General features: G+C 36.4%; 1 pseudogene; it reads left to right on the top strand.

Moving 5' to 3' along the window:
• LOC137728176 (pentatricopeptide repeat-containing protein At2g20540-like) overlaps positions 1-11,239 on the top strand; it is a 29,680-nt pseudogene extending 18,441 nt beyond the window's left edge.
• Positions 11,240-18,559: the final 7,320 nt, after the last annotated feature.

Below are 18,559 nucleotides of genomic sequence, written 5' to 3' on the forward strand. Positions count from 1 at the left end.
GGGGTACATGGCTAAGAAATAGGTCAAACAAACAACTAGTCCCTTAAAAGTTGAGATTATTAACAGACTGCCGAATCAAACTCTAAAGTAGGAAACACTAACAACTTTAACAATTAGTTCAACTACGATTTCAATGTGAAACTGGACTAAATCGAAACCTCATCAAAATATAACATAGAATTGTTATTATCCCTTGTCATAGGAAAACAAATAACAAGTTCTTAACTTGCTGTTACGACCACCGTAGAGCCCAAACATGCATGTTGCTTTCTAAGTGCCAACTTTGAATCCCAATAGCCCTTACCTGGAAGCCCAGTTAGGCCTAGTTGGATGATTTCAGTTTGTTATTTAATCTGCAATTGTCTTCTTTTGGCTTGCACACGGCAGCCATGGCCAACAGAAAAGTCGTCACCCGTTTCTCGCAGTAGTAGTAGTAGTAGTTTTTTTTTCTTTCCTTTTTTGGACAAGGTCAGCAGTAGTAGTTACAAGAGGATGTCATTGCTGAGGTTTAATGAATCAAAACTAGAAGAACCAAGGCACTAAATAACATTTCAACTTTTACTTTTAGATACCAACTATGTATTTGCATTCTGTTTGTCTAGTCGAGACATTTTATTATAAGAGATATCTAAGTTACGCTAAATGTTCAATAAAGACAAAAAAAGTTATGCTAATTTAAACTCAAAATGCAGTGTGAAGCAAATTACCATGACAATTCACCAATTGAAAAAATAATAGTCTTGATTTTTATGTTTTGTTTTCAGACAATCAATACTTTGTATGAGAAACTACCTCACAAATATCACTTCATTTGATTCAAAGGAGCCTCTCATGAATCATAATTAACGTAAAGCTCATTGTGTATGGAGAAATAGCTTTGCTCATTCTATAATATATTTCTGCATGCTACCACTTTTGCAGCAAAGTTTATAAAAATGCTGGAGTCCTGCCAAGCTCCGTGTTGATTAAGTTACGTTTATTAAACAAGGAAGATTAATGAAGCTTTAAGTTGAGTTTACTTGTTGGGTTCATGATGGATTCAGTTATTTCGATTAAATATAAACACATATGTGTGTCATGTCCTTTGGAAAAAGAATTTGAACTTGAGACGCCTTTAAAATTTCACTATTACAAGGAAAAGTACTACTAAATCAAAAACTAGTTGATTCTTTTAATAAACTTGCAATTAGTAGCATCAGTCCATGTGTCTCCAGTATAGGTTGGGTCAAGGTGAATAATATTCAATTAGGATTGGAAATTGGATATTGTCGGTTGGAATTACGTACATAAATAATCAATTTAGGTTAAGAGAATACCACTAGATCAAGAGTGAGGGAGTTCATTTCAGAATTATTTGTAAATATATATATATATATATATATATATATATATAAATTATGGATCAAATGCAATTGATTGTCTATATTGGAGAAACGACGACTAGAAGAGCTATTAAGGGGTAGCTCTTCCTGCAACTTACACTATCATAAGAAAATGATTTATGCACACTTTTATTCTTTTCGCACACTATGTTTATTCTTATCTTTAATTATTTTTTTTGATTTATTCAATTCATAAGCATAGATAAATAAAATATGCATGCGTAAAAATTTCCCCTTGAATACAATACTATTGTGATTGCCCTCTCATGTTCTCTCTTCATCCCACGTCTAATGTCGCATAAACACATAAACCGTCGATATTTTGTTATTGATCTGGTTTACGATTTGATTAAAAAAATTTATAGTGCGGCTAGTTTTGGTACCTTTCTGACCTAACCAATTCCTACTAGTGGATAATGACATGCAATATATCAATGCGAAAGAAAAAAAAAGTGTCAAAGAAAACGGCCTAAGCCCTCATACACACTGCCCACAATTAGCTAATTTTCTGAAACAAGAAAAAGAAAGAAAGCAGATTGCTCCAAATCTAATTCTTTGGCGATCGACTTTTAAACTCTAATTGTATGGCTCTCTTTAGTCAATTGTCATCCCAGAATAGATAGATCCAACTCAACAAAAAGATGCCCCCCACCCCACCCCACATCAATATCTCTTTGCATCTTCAATTTGCACTACTCCATTTCAAGTGCATGTTGGCTGCTCTCCATCTTCTTCAAAGAAAAAGAAGGCATAAAAGTTGAGCTCACTGTCACAAACAACGACCATGCAATCCAAAGCTTTTGCCTCAAGCTTTCTCTAAACTCGACACGGTGGCGTTATGTTCCAATCATAATGTACGTAAATTTTTCACTGCTTGCCATTGTATTCGAAACGGCACACAACAATGACTCCATTTATAATTGTTGTTCTCCTCTTTCACACACAACACAAATTAAGTTCTTTTTTTGGCGTAAATTAGGACTGCACGTACCTTTGATACGCAAAGGAGGAAGGCTGTTGCCTGTTAGTGACATAAGAGTAAAAAGGAACCATGGTTTGGGATCCGAAGACGAGTGAAGAAGACCAGCATGCCTTTTTATCTTGTTATTTTCAATTTTTTAACTATCATATGCTAGTCTAGATTAGTAATTAACACATGCATTAGAACGTGGCTTCCTGTGCAGGTCTAAACGATGAAACAAGTGAAAACTTCATGAATCTAATGATAAACAATAAAAATAGCCATTATCATGAATGAACTAGAGCACGTTATGACTTTATTATAGCATTTGAACACAACTAATATGTGACGAACATTCAAACGCTAACTATTTAGTAGATTAAAACAGCACTAACTTCTTGATTGGATTCACTTGTAAGTGAAAGGTCTTTGGTTCGATTCTCGCCAAAAGCAAATTTGAACCACATTATTGCTAGCCCATTGTGAGGCTAAACTCATCCATTCCTTAGTGTAGATAATACCGTTTGTTCAAAAAATAAAAAAAATAAACAATTTAAATTATAAGATAATCAATGGCAGTACCATTAATCATACCTCATAGGGTCCTATAGTATACGTTTTATAGACAAAAACATTGCTCGCAGTGCGTACAATTTTTTTGAGTTTAGTTGATAATACTGAGTTTTTTCAGTGAGGCATTTCGTTAAACACTTGTTGGCTTGTTGACACTATCAAACCATGTTGTCGCTGCATATCGAGGTTTACATACGGAGAAGGTATCTAATGGAATACTTGGTGGGCACTACTGGGTCTTGTACCAGAATGCCATAATATTTTTGGGAGACCTTCCAAGCCATTTTTTTCGTTTTCCGGGAAGGTCCCAGAACCCTAGTCCCTAAATGAATCCGGCCGTGAAGATACCACTATAGAGTGGACCTAAACAAGTGATTGTTGCTGTATAAATCTACTATATAGTTACTTCTTAAGTTCTATATAATTAAGCACACGTAGACTATGCTAGAATATTTTACATGCATACTATACTTTGAAGCTGCAATTTTGGACGATAAGATCATAAGACTAATAGAATATGATTATTGGAAATATATATAAACCGCAAAATGACTATGAATAAAGTAGGGAATGATGAGAAAACCCTTTTCATTACATTATTATTATATTCATGTGCAATGAAGATGCCTTTGTCTACAAGGAACAACAATTTTGTCTACAGCATGCAGCTGCCCTTTTACCATAAACATGTAAGGCACAATTGGACCCATGATCTTTCAGTTCTCATTCTAATGGCCACAGTTTAATTCGATTATTTCTATTTTTATTAGTTTTTTTGGTGTTTAGATATTTTTGTAGGAACAAGACTTGATTGCTCAAGAATCAACCGCCCCTCTTGCTGAGAACTAATCACGGCTAAACATGTGTCCAAGTTGTGATTAAAAAGTTGTGATTTTTTTAATCACAACTTGGACACGTGTCACGCCGTGATAGACTTTCAGCAGGAGGGGTTGCTGATTCTTTCAGCAGCGAAGTTAAATCCTTTTTGTGGCATATCTGAGGAAGAACAATACTTGGCTACTCAAAAATGAGTAGGAACTTCTACTCAAAACTCTTAGTGTTTTAATCACAGAGTTTTGTGCTTATGATCATAACCATTCATATTATGAATCACACTGTAAAGATCATATCTGCAAAAAATAAATTAAAACTAAGGTCGTTAAGTCAATGTATTGTAGCAAATACATAGACGGTTCATGATTCTTTTATTAATACCATCCGTTTGTTTTTAAACAGCTTAATGACTAAACGACCTTAGTTTTAATTGATTTTTTACAAAGGCGATCTTTATAGGGTGATTTATAATATGAACGAATCTGATTAAAAACACGAAGTTATATAAATTGACAATGAACAATTTTGAAAGTTTTTGAGTAGGAGTTCCTACTCATCTTTGAGTAACCAAGTATTGTTCAGAATTAGAGTCCAAAAGTATATCTGAGGAATCACACATGAGATGCCACTATATACCTAAACACAATCCGATAATGCAGATTTGGTGAATGGTGAGTGAGGTACATTTTATGAGTTCAGATCTTTTCTTCAACAATTCTAATCTCTCTGTCTATAGGCTCGTTTAGTAAGTAGTTTTTTTATGTTTGAAAGTGCTTTTAGAGAAAATATTTTTGGATTTCAAAAGTACTCGAAGTGCTTCCTTCAAGAAGCACCAAGTATGTGCTTCTTGCGTTTTATTAACTTGCATTTTTACTAAAGAATAGTTTCAAAAACATTTTCTCTAAAAGCGCTTTTAGTTATTTAAAAGAACTTGTCAAACGAGTCCACATCTCAATCCAAATCAGGCAAAAACATGATTGCTAAATCAATGTATGGATGGCAAATTCATGCATGTCTCGTGGATTAACAAATGCCTTATAATTAACAAATGAGTTTTTATCACAAATGATCCCTGAAATTGACCCTCACTATCAAGATGGTCCCTGAAATTGAAAATCAATCAATATAGTCCGTGAAAATAGGTGTCGCAAATCAATGTGGTCCTTCCGTTACAATTATATTAAAAATTATGTTAAGTTCTGATGTGGCATATAAATGGGCCTCATAAGTCATTTTTTCTCACAAATGGTCCTTGAAATTGACCCACGACATCAAAATGGTCCTTGAAATTGACTCACGATAGCAAAATGGTCATTGAAATTGAAAATTGATCAATGTAATCCCGCAAGTAAGTGTCTCAAATCAATGTAGTCCTTCAGTCACAATTCTGTCAAAAATTCTGTTATGTGCTGATGTGACACATAAATGGGTCACACAAGTCTAATTAAATTAAAAAAAATTACAAATAGGCTTAATAATTTAATAGTTAATAATAAAATTGTCAACCCAAAACCCAGTCCTGTAATCACCTCCGATCTCAGTCCACATTTGTCTACCTCCTTCGCTCTCTATTCTCTAAAAAAAAGTACCAATATATGCATCTTTACACATTTCGACACCCTTTACCGAATTGAACTTGGATCAAGATCACCTTTGGTGACAGCTTAGCCCATTGAAAATGACTTCTGGGACATCACCGTTAACATTTAGGCGATCAACATCCTCACAACCTTAATCTTGGAGAGGTTGTTTGGTGCTTCCCTGGTGGTCTGGTGATGCAAAGAACGGCGAGGTTTGCATTGGGATAATGAGGTTATAACTGAGGTGCGTCTATTGTTGGTTGAAAAATATTTCCGAACCCCTCTTAGGCCTTGGTTAAGCCTAGTGCCTTTATGAATTTATGGAATAGATCTCTCTTCGGAGTATGCCTTATTATAAGAAAAAAGAAATTTCATCGTTTAGACAACTTTTTTAATTAATTATTAAACCTACATCAGCACATAACAAATTTTTTTTTACAAAATAGTGGCGGGAGGATCATATTGATATGCGACACTTATTTTCAAGGACTACATTGATTGATTTTCAATTTCAGGGACCATATTATGGTGTGGATCAATTTCAGGAACCATCTTGATGGTGTGAGTCAATTTCAGGGACCATTTGTGATAAAAACCAGTAAATCTTATGGGGCCTATTTATGTGCCACATCAGCACTTAACGAAATTTTTAACAGAATTGTGACAGAATGACCACATTGATTTGCGACACTTAATTACATTGATTGATTTTTAATTTCAGGAACCATCTTGATGGTGATGGTCAATTTCAGGGACCATTTGTGATAAAAAACCCTTAACAAATATCAACTTCTTTTAAAGATAACTCTAAAAATGAGTTTGAATATAAGAGTGAACTGACTCAATTACTATCGATATATTATATTGTTATTATCAGTCCTCGCAATGCTACGTATCGTTTAGTATTGTAACAAGGATGCAATGCTATCAATGTGGTGATTTTTGTAATTTTTGTTTCTTATACAAGCCATGTTATAGAAGTTAATGAATTTTGTATCTCAAGTGCAGGAGTAAATCGTCATATGTGTTATAACTTATAAGCGACTAAATTTGCTTCTTCTTGTCATGGAACTAAGTTCTATGAAGAGTATGAAACTCATATCTATAGATAAAAATTTGGCTCGTGATCAATATCGTTTGTTCAAAAAGAAGAAGAAACAAAGTGCTTCTTCATGTCATGTGAACTGTGAAGAAAGAAGAAAGAAGCATTCTGATTCACCCACCGTAACGAAATTAAGCATATGTTGACTAAAGCAATGCTTTGAATTTCGTACCGTTTATTTTTCTGATTCTTTCATACTTCTTGAAGCAGCAACTCGATTTTTGTTGGTAGGACACCAACTGCATCAAATCGTTATACTTCAAGGTAAACCAAAAGCACATTAATAATGATATTAAATTATTGGTTAATTAAAGTAAGCAAGAAAACATATGCATTTGCCAAGTAAACATTAAACACTATCATTATTGAAGCAAGAAAAAAAAAATCTGAGTCTGTTATGTAATATAAATAATATAAAGAACTTGCATTTGAAGATTCGCCAGTATAGTTGTGTATAGATCTTGAAGATTGTACGTCTACATGAAAGCGGAGCCAATTACTATGACAAAATAAGTGTTTTCACATGTTATTTTAAATATTTAATTATATTACATTTAATTTCATAAATTAATTTCCATTAATTTTTGTAATTATATTTTCTAGGTATGCCAAGCGGAGGAATTGTATATGGAGGACATGAAAAAACCCTTTAGTCATCACGGTTGTTGGGAAATTTGTAAAGGGTGGGTGTTATTTGAAGATCCACCTCAAGAAAGATTTGGTCCTATGCTAATGTTCGGAAATGTTTCCTCAAATGCAGTTGGGGATGAACAAGGATCTCTTATCATTCAAGAAACAAGGGTAGAAAATCCATCTCTGGGTGAATCTTCCATACCTAGGGCTACGGGACAAAACAAGGCCCAAAAATTAAGGAAAAGAGCAAGGCAAAGGATGATTTAGCCCTTCGAGAGGAAATGGCGTCCTCCTTGCAATTAATGACGGAGCAAAATGCCCTTGCTGCGGAAGAAAGGAAGCGTAGGCATTAAGAACCGGTAAAACAAATACAAGAAGAGATGGATGATAGGAACATGTGAAGGAACACTTCGGAGTACACTCCAATGAGTAAGACATATTTTGAGAGGAAAAAGAGGCAAATTATGGCCCGACGGGAGTTGTTTACATTCGACTATACTCCTACAATGGCGGATGAAAATGATGATTATAGTCTTTAAAATGATGTTGTTGTAGTCTTCAATATTTAAGTGGTGGTTTTTAAATTTAAGTTGTAGTTTTAAATTTAAGTTTTTGTACTCTTTAAATTAAACAACATTAAACAACACAATCTCCACCCTAGTACTACTTGGGTGAGTTATTCAAACTTAAACAACATGAAACTTAAACAATATTAAACAAAACATTTAACAACATAAAATTTAAACGCCTACTCCATGGTTCTTTTGGCCCAAAGATATGCAACAAGATCCTGTCATAGGTACTTATTTGTGGCACGCGAACGTATCATCCTATGACGCCTCATGTGCTCACTTAAAGAGATATTACCAATTCTTTGATCTAAAGGCAAATTAGGCCCATTATATATTTTCGCACGGGCCCTCCTTAACCTATTTGGATCATCTTGGTTATCATCGGACTCTCCATCAATATAGCCATCTCGTTCATCCTCCACAATCATGTCGTGTAATATGATGCACGACATCGTGATGGAGTTCAATTTATCTCAACTCCACCCTCTTGTAAATTCCTTAATGATTTTCCACCGTGCTTGTAGAATACCGAAAGCTCTCTTAACATCTTTCCGGTATGCCTCCTAGTGTAAGGTAAACCACCTTTGGGCATCATCCACAGGGTTTGCAATTGCTTAGACAAGTGTTGCCCACTTTGGGTAGATTCCATCTGCCAAGTAATACCACACATTGTACTAACGCCCGTTGATGTAGTAATAAAGTTGAGGTGATTTGCCCTCCGTCAGGTTATTAAAGAGGGGTGACCGTCCGTGTACTGTAATGTCATTTTGGGATCCTGGGACTCTAAAGAAAGCATGTCAAATCCATGTGTTAAACGAGGCAACCGCCTCTAACACAATAGTTGGCTTTCTTGATCTTTCGCTAAATCTTCCTTGCCATTTAATGCATGCAATCTAATGACCTTATCATGCCTGGAAAGCTCAGTCTTCAACTTTGCAAAGGAGATGAGCCAGATTTGCTTGATTTGGTTCACAGAGGTACTCTTCTTTATAAATATGAACAACTGTGTGACAGAATTCAGGAAGATTATCAAGGCATGTAGACTCAGACTTACCATTTGTATCATCCTTCGCATCAATTAGGGAGGCATAAGCCAACATTCAGAGTGCAATAGTAACCTTTTGATGAGGTGAGAAACCAGGGTGGCCTACTCTATCCATCTTCTGTCGAAAGTATGGATTAACATGTTGGACATCATAAAGTAAACGCTCGAAGACATGACACATCATCCAGAAACGATGTCCGAAATCCTTTTTTGTGTACACCGAGTTGGAGTTAAAGTAATTGTTCATCAGAGTCTCATACGCCATCTCTTTATTTTGTGGTTTGTAAGAACGACCAGCAACAGAGCTACCCCAATGAACTTATTCTTCAGTTTCCTCAAACGCCATAACCCCAACCATTGCTGCAATATATGTTGTGTTGTGCCATGCTTCATCTTCTTCATCAGACTCCTCATCTTTTCGTCTCATCTGAGCCCATTTATCTTCCAATTCAGAATTGGATGAGGACCCCCAGTTGGAATGGGAAGAGGATCCAAAGTTGGAATTCATTGCAAACTTGAATTCAGAAGGTGTGTACCCTAATATATAGCCAATTTATTAACATTGGAAGTTGAAGATAAGAAATGCCATGTAGATAAGAATCCTATCTAAAATTTACACAACCAATTACATCTCGACACGTGGCACTTGAAATCATATCTGAAAAATTATTCAGATTACATAAAGATAAGAAATCTGGAGAGTTACTCATTTTAGCGACACATGACACTTGAAATCCTATCTGAAATATTATTGAGATTACATAAAGATAAGAAATCTGGAGAGTTACTCATGTTAGCGACATGTGTCACTCAAAATTCTATCCAAAAAAAATATTGAGATTATATAAAGATAAGAAATCTGAAGACTTATTCATTTGGCGACAAGTAGCACTCAAAATATGTCCGAAAACCTTATTTTAATATGGTAGTTTAATTTAAGTAATCATATTAATTCAATTAATATAATAAATTATGTTTGGCCTATGGCCCTTTGGCCCCCTCTCCTGGAGATGGTTTTTCGTCAAAGGGCTATGTTTGGCCTATGGCCATTTGGCCCCCTCGGTTGGAGATGGTATAAAATATGGTCTGAGACTATTCATTGAAATATAATTTCTTGCATGGCTATAGGGCTAAAAGGAGCCCTTTGGCCCTCCTTTAGTTGGAGATGGCCTCAGTTATACATATCATACATGAGATGGGATGTATACTTCAAAGTAGGACCTTCCATAACACTATTTAATTATAGGATTAATCTCAGTTTACTACCTTGAAGTTTCGTGGTTTTCACCATTTGATACATGAAGTTTTTTTTCGTCCCATGGTTGTACCTCAAGTCTTAATTTTGGGACAGTCTCATACATCCGTTAAGTTGGCTATTAAGTCAGCCATTAACTGGTGACATAGTGTCGATGTGGACAATGATTAAGCGCTATGTGTCAATATAAGCCCACGTAGATATTAAAAAAAAAATTAAAAATTAAAAAAAAAAAAATTAAAAATGGCCATAAAGATGTGGGCTCCCTTTCCTCCACCCTCACCATCTCTCTCTTTCTTCCTCTTCTCTTCGACAACCACCAAAGCCGATCTCAAAATCGGCACCACCATGGCCTGTGTTATCTTTCTTTCTTCTCTGTCGACAACAAGTTCTTTCGCATAATGGATTTCCACCATGTTGGGGTGAAGGGTTTTTTCCCATCATTCATAGCTCTACTTACAAACATATGCTTGTGCCTAAAAAACCATAAATTCCCAATTAAAAAAAATAGCAAAATGCAATGGGGAAGCACAAAAATCTACAAAAGCTAAAAGCCAAAAGTCAAAAAGGAGAAAGGAGAGAGCTTTACATACATGCACTTAGAAATTGCTAGGTTTTCTGACCCTCCAATTCTCAAAACCCTCATGATCTGAGAGAATCATGGGCCCAAGAAATCATCATTCAATGCAGGAAAAGCTCTTGAATTTGCATCTTTAAATTGTGAGGTACTGAAGGAGGGAGAAACCTTAAATTCCCTTTTGGGGGATTTAAAGCCAACTGCAATTTCATCCAACCCAGAAGAAATGTAGAAACCACTATGTGATGCAAATGCCTTGCTCATCCCTCCCCTAACCCCTTCATCCCCAACCCAACTTGGCTCGGTCTCCCCGCAATGTGTTTGAAATCAAGGAGGCCCTGGCCTCTCTGCAGAAGTTCATGCAGACTAGAGGGGGCGCCCGGGCCCGACGCTGCACCTCGCAGTGTGTGATCGTTGGATTTGGGCAGCTATTACAGTGGCAAAGAGCTTCATCGACCTCATTCCATGGCTCATCCTTGGGTTTTTGTAAAGAACCCTTATTCCTTTGCTGCCATTGTTGAGAGATTTGGAATTGATCTTTTATTTATTTTTTTTATTTTTTATTTTTTTTTTGTAGTTGCAAGTCTCTAGAGGCCTATGGCTTTCTACTTTGGTTCAAACTCACAGCGATGAATGCCCCGTTGTTGTTGTCGACAGAGAAGGCGGTGGTGGTGCCGATTCGGAGACCTACTTTGGTGGCTGTGGAAGAGAAAATGAAGAAATAGAGAGGTGGTGAGGGTGAAAAAAAAGGACCCCGCATCATTGTGGCCATTTCTTTTTTTTTTTTAATTTTTTAAAATAAATAAATAAAATTTTAAATTTTTTAATATCCATGTGGGTCCATATTGACACATGGCACCTATTCATTATCCATGTGTGCACCACGTCACCAATTAACGACTGAATTAACAGTCAACTTAACAGATGTATAAGACTGTCCCAAAATTAAGACTTGAGGTATGACTTTAGGATGAAAAAGACTTCATGTACCAAATGTTGAAAACCACGAAACTTCAGGATAGTAAACTGAGATTAATAAGTAAGTATTCACAAGCGTGACCATATAGCAGTCATCTTCTATGTCAACAAAACCATTGAATGGCATCCTCTTACTTGGTCAAAATATGGATAATTTTTGTCAATAACTGTCAAAGGTTGCCTCTTTCATATACTACCCTCATTTTGTCACACACCTTTGCATGTGGCAATTGACTTTTTTTTATTGTTTTACTTTTTCTTTACTTGTCCTTAGTTTAGATTTTTTTTTTTATTAAAATAAATTTTATAAAATAATGATCGTAATCACTCACAGTCCCCCTATGTGCATTTTTTTTTTTTTTTGTGAATTTTAGTTTTATTTTTTTGAATCCTAATGAGAGGAGAGTAATTTGGGTATTATGAATGCTTCACTCTTTTTGTTAGTTTGAACTCAATATATGCTCGACAACTGCAACCATAATCTACCAAACCTAACCACCCAAATCGTCCCTACTTTTGTGATGTTAGGCCTGATAGGAGCATATTCATGCGACTTAAATGGCTTGTTCTCGTGCATTTACGTTATGTTTCTCTAGTTATTTTAGTCCTTTATGCTTCTTTTGTGTGTTTTCAGGTTCTAAGGGCAAGGTATGCAAAAGGATGCATTTTGGAGCCTTTTGGAGCAAATTAGAGATTGGAATGGATATCATATGCTTGGAGCCAAGAGGATGGACGAAATTAAAGACTTGAAGTAGGAAAGTTAAATCCTAAAAGACCTCATGTTTAAGCATCATTGAAGACTCCTACGCATTTTAGAACACAAAAACAACATTCCTTGCAGCCTTAGGACATTGTCGTGTGTTTCCTTGTGTCTCCCTTCCTTGCCATGCAAGGAAGGGCTTTGTTCCCTATTTTAAACACTTAAATCATTCACTTATCATATCATTCACTTATTATAAGCATTCACTTATCATATCATTCACTTATCAAACCATTCACTTATCACTTCCATTCACTTATCACTTATTACTTCCATTCACTTATCACTTATCACTTCCATTCACTTATCACTCACCACATATCATTCATTTATCACTTAACATATCATTCATTTATCACTTAATACATCATTCACTTATCACTTATCATACTCATAATCATCTACACATTTCAACCATTTAAACATATGCATTTCAACTCACATGCATCATCATCATGCAACCAACCTTGCCACATGCTTTCCAAGCTTTCCCCCTTCATCATTAAGCCACATTCACTCCCATTTCTCTCCCCTTAACAGCCCTAAACCGTGCATAATTAAAGGACACCATTCAACACACACATGCACCAAAAGACAACATTGGCATGCATCACATGCATTTCCAACACTTCCCCCTTTGTGCCGTGCCTTCCCTTCCACTTTCCAACCACATTCTTTCAATTCCCACTTCATCATTACACCACCTAAGCCACATGCACTCCCATTCTTTAATTAAGCCACTTAAACCACAAAACAATCACACAACACACCAACACACATGCATCCTGAAATTCTTTGCCATGCAATCACATGCATTTCCCTTGACATTTTCAGCCATCACACTTCATCATTACACCACCATTCACTCTTTAACCCACACACACTTCACACAAACAACATTCACATGCATTCACATGCATTTCCAACACAAAACACACTCAAAACCGTGGCCACCTTTGCATTTCAGGATTCCCATTTGCATTTTCAGATTTCCAGCTTTCCCTTTTATTTTCCAGCTTTCATTCTTCATCATTGCAGCCATTCCACATGCAATTCTCCATCATTCCTCCACACAAACACCTTAAACAAATAGCCATATACATCTCCACTCCTCCTATAAATACCCTTGCATTCCCATCATTCAAAACATCTCATTTCATACACAACACACCACAAACACATCCCTTTCTCTCTTAGCCGTGAGTCTCCCTTAGAATCCAAAAACCATTTTTCCATTCCCCTTCCATTTCTCCACCACTCCTTTTCCATTCCACACTTCCATCCCCCAAACCAATTATCCCTAGACCTTATGCTACAATAAAGAGGAAGAGAAGAGGGCCTAAACGTTCATACAATTCAAGTTTGAGTTGTTGGAATGTTTAGGCGTTTCTTTGATTTCAATGTTTAATTTCAATTCTCTTTGTTTTGTATGAGGAACTAAACCCCCCTTTAGCTAGGGGGGGATTCGAAATATATGTTTATGCTTGCATTTTGATTTGATTACTTCTAATTGCGTTTCATAAGTTGTGGATTCAATTTGTTTAACCGTTTGATTGATAACTTATTTATGTATGTTTATTAAGAATGCGCGCTTAATTTTCATGCATGAATATGACGCTAGAATATAAGTGAGTTTCACCTAATCGTTATGAACTTATATTCACAAGTAGTGGAGGTTGCTTATAAACAATCGCGTTAAACGAATTCTTGGCATAAGTTTCATGCAATCATAGTAACGAATGCCTCGTCAACACTTATAGTTTTCATGATGCTTAATGATTCTTGCTTGTTTCTCTATTATGCAATTCATGTAGGGAACTTGTGAGGAATGCTTTGGGTTGTCGTATGCAATCATCCAATTCATTAACTTAAGGAAAACTTGACGGTTAATTTAAGCGGACCTAATTAACCCGGGGTGTTGAGAATTCATGGTTTATTGAAATGCAATTGGAAATCATTTTATTATGCAAGTGTAACATGTATGGAGATGAACCCCTTAGCTAGCCATACCATCCATTCATTTCCGTCAATTTCATATTTACAATTTGTTTTCTTTACAATCTATCCATTTTAGTTTAAATTCGTCCAAAATCAATCCCCCCATATTTCGTTTAAAGTCTTAGTCTTAATCTTTCTTATTTTTAGTTTTGAATTCTTCGAGTTTAGTATAGCATTTTAGTTTGTGTTTTTAAAAGCATTTTGAGTCTTTTGATTTGTTTTAGTGTTTTAAAGTTTAGTTTTACATTCTTTGAGTCTAGTTTAGTGTTTTATATTATGTTTTTACGTTTTTAAGTCAAATCCAAGTGATTAACAATCCCTCCTAATCCCCGGTCCAGAACGATCCCTACTTATACTTATACTACAATTGTCAAAAAGAGGGTTTAATTTGTGTGCGTATAAATCTCGCATCAAGGCCATCTCTAATCGACCTGACCAAAGAGTCATAGGGCTAAAAATAGCTCGGAATGACATGAAAATCGTCTCCAACTGAGGGCTAGGCCAAAGGGCTTGTGGGCCCCACTAGGCCAAAACCCCCAAACTAGACCAACGAGCTGGCCATTTCTAGCCAACCAGCCCTCAAGCCCAACCCTCTAACGTCAGAATGTTAAGCTTGACTTTGTGGCAGGTGCAACAATACCATGCTTTCTTCGTTATCGTGGCAAGTGACACTCCAAATATGTATGAAAACCTTATTTAATATGGTAGTTTAATTTAATTAACTATATTATTCAATTAAAATAATAAATTATTGAGGGAATTATGTTTCGCCTATGACCCTTTAGCCCTCTCGGTTGGAGATGGTATAAAATATGGAAAGTGATCCTCTTCGGATCTCTTCCTCCTAATCCACCAATTATGGGGATCCAAGCCATCGAAATTTAATTCAACGGCTACAAATAAGGGCCTACTTTAAAAGTTATGGCCTCACATTGTTCATTAAAATATAATGAGGAAGGGATCCGGAGAGGATCCCTTTCCATAAAATATAGCCTCACACTGTTCATTAAAATATAATTTCTTGCAGGGCTATAAGGTTAAGGCCATTTCCAACCGAAGGGTCCAGAGGGCTAGAGGGCCGAAAATAGCCTGAAAATCGTTCCAACAGAGGGCTAGGCCAAAGGGCTCATGGGCCCTATGTGACAAAAAAATGCCAAAGGGCCAATCTGCTGGCCTAACCCAACCGGTTAGCTAGCCTCGGGCCACATTTCTTACCATCTCCAAATGAAGGAGGGCCAGAGGGCTTGTTTTAGCCCTCTTGCCCTCCAAGAAATTAATATTTTAATGAACAATGTAGGACCAAACATAGCCCTATAACAAGTAACCATATCCAACCGAGGGCTAAATGGTCATAGGGCCAAATATAATTTATTATTTAAATTTAAAAACTACTACAATTTTAATTTAAAAACTACAACTTAAATTTAAAAACTACTGTGATGACCCGTCCCTAATTTTCCATGTAATTTTCTCCCTGAGTGTGTAAAATGATGTTTATGCCCTTTTTGGCAAAAGTGGAACCTGACGTGGACGTAGTTATTCAGCTTAAATTATTTTTCTCGTTATCGTAATTAAATAGTATTCGTTGTTATGAGTGCGCAAGCGTAAGTTAGACCCGAATCGGACTTGTAACGAAAAAGTTATGTTTAGTTAAAGTGCGTTAACAATGGATATATTTGTACACGTGTGTACTAATAATTTAGTGTTAGAATACTACTTTTGATAAGGTGCGTTAGATTTTGTGTGATTTCAAATTGTACAATTTTTATCACCTCTTCTTTTTAAATTCTGTCTCGTGCCTTATTCTTCCTCACCAACCAATCAACTTTTCTCCTCTTTTACCTCACCCAATTAGATAATTTCTCCTTTCTGTCCAATAAGAACACTTCCTTCTCTCTCTCTCTCTCTCTTCTTCTTCTCTCCCTCACTCGAGTCTCCCTTCTCTCTGCAACAACAAAGAATCATCATAAAACCTCACAAATCGACCCTTAAATCACCACCATCATGCTCCCCTCATCCCCACGAGTCCATCAACACGAGCCGATCCTAAAGTGGTTGAGTTTTGAGTGTCTAACTCGTTGCAACTTGGAGCTTCGACTCTGGTGTAGATTTTTCCAACGGCTTTCCATTCAAGTTGCACGGTTTTGGAAGGTTTGGAGACATCTAGGCAACTCTTCGGAGTCCCTAGCCTAAGTTCGAAGTGGAGCCATCGTGAAAACACACAGTTTTGAGACGACTAAAATAGGTTTGAGGGCTTTGAGTTAATTTTAGCCCATTTCTGTCCACTTTTTTGCACTTTCGAAAGCTACAGACTTGTTCTACTCTTCATAAGCTTCATTTCCATATAAAGTACATAAAAAATGCTTGAGAAATGAAGAAGATATAAAGTTTTAAAATTTTTCCAAAAATCTGGCGAATTTTTCCAAAAACCGGCGAACCAAATGGCTACGGCGATGGCGGACGAAGGAGGACAATCGAAGAAGAAGGAGAATATTCCGTTAAAACTTAACGGAATATTCTGATGTCGTCTGGTAACATCGTTAAACTTAACAGAATATTTTGATGTCGTTTGGTAACACCGTTAAACTTAACGGAATATTCCCTAGGGTTTCTGTTAGTTTGTTAGGCTCGTGGCCTGCTAGTGGATGCGCGTGTGCCCTTGACCTGGCGGCGCATGAGGGTGCGTCCGGCCTCCGGGCGGCGCGTGCTTGATGTGTTTGGGTCCGTGACGTCAAGTAGAATGTTTTCGTATATTTAAACCCTCTGTTTGAGCAAACTATGGGGGATTTTCCTAACCTTTTAGTGTATGTCCTAATTAATTAATTAATTAGTAAAGTTATTTCACATATAGGTGAGACTTGCCCCGAGGAGGTACGAGGACAAACAAGGCTAGGAGGCTACGATCCATCGACGTATCAGTGAGTGGGCATTTGTTTTTATATATAATATATAAAGTTTTATAGTTTTCACAAGTGTTTTGATTAATTTTACGCTTATCATGCCACGTTTTATTTAATTTTAAAAATGCCATTATATTGTTGAGATTTACATATTGTCATGGCATGTTCATACATATTATACTTGCTCATAATGCATGCTTGCACCGATGTAGTACTCGCCCAGACCAGAGCCAAGCTTCATGTGTATATTCATATCACAACGCATGCTCACCTTGGATCCATTATAGGTGCCAGTCCTGTTGTACAAGTTGCAATAGGCAACTTCGACTCGTATGTGATGCGCCTAGCACCAGTCTTCACGTGATTGTAGTATTAAGGCATATATTATGATTACACCCAGTCCTGTTCATGTCAGAATCCATCTGCATGAACTCGTGTGCTAGCATAGATTGATGAGCACCTGATTTTACCTATGCTACGATTGAGATATTATGATTGGCGTGTTTATGGATTTATTGTTGATTTATAGTTGATTTCATACTTATACGTAGTATGATTTTCTGGAAACTATACATGTTTTACGGCGAGGGGTTAGTATATTAAAAAAATAAATGTATTTTATAAACCTTTGTTTTTGCCCACTCACCCTTCTGTTTTTCTCCTCTCCAGGACTTAGATAGTTGAACTCGTTGTGGCATACGAGGAATCTCTAGCGTATTCTGACATTTCCATAGATAAAGGTAGGGGCTTTTTCCTGAGTTGTGTATTAAGTACTTTAATTAGTTTCGACTATACTACTTTTGTCGTACTATCATCTATGCTCTGAACGTTTGTGTTTTATGGTTTCTTCCTACTACTAAGCACTCGCTACTTTAGTAGCACTCGCTACTTTAGATTAAATAAATGTTAGCTTTATTTTTAAATTTATCCATATTTTTCTTATGCATCATTTTCCTTTTTGGTTACGTCACCTTCGGGTGTCAACCAGCATGCCTCAACTTCGGTCGGGGCGTGCCAACTACAACAACTTAAATTTATAGGAAAAAAATGAGAACTTTTTAATATTAAAAAAAAAAATCAAATCCAACGGTAACTAACGTCAGCTAGCCGTTGCTAATGTTATTTAATCTTGTTTAATGTTGCTTACAAAACAAAAAAAAAAAAAAAAAAATTCAAATATAATAGTTGCATTCAAATTTATGGCCCCGCCAAGGGCTGGCTGGGTTGGGCTAGCCGATTGGCTCTTTGACCCTTTTTTGTCTTGTGGGCCTACGAGCCCTTTGGCCTAACTCTCAGTTGGAGACGGCTTTTGGGCTATTTTCGGCCCTCTGAACCCTTGGGTTGGAGATGGCCTTAGGAGTCACTTATTCACTAATCATGTTAATTAGTTTAATCTATCTTTACTATTA

This window comes from Pyrus communis, chromosome 3 (genome assembly GCF_963583255.1).
Source record: "Pyrus communis chromosome 3, drPyrComm1.1, whole genome shotgun sequence".
Taxonomy (NCBI): domain Eukaryota; kingdom Viridiplantae; phylum Streptophyta; class Magnoliopsida; order Rosales; family Rosaceae; genus Pyrus; species Pyrus communis.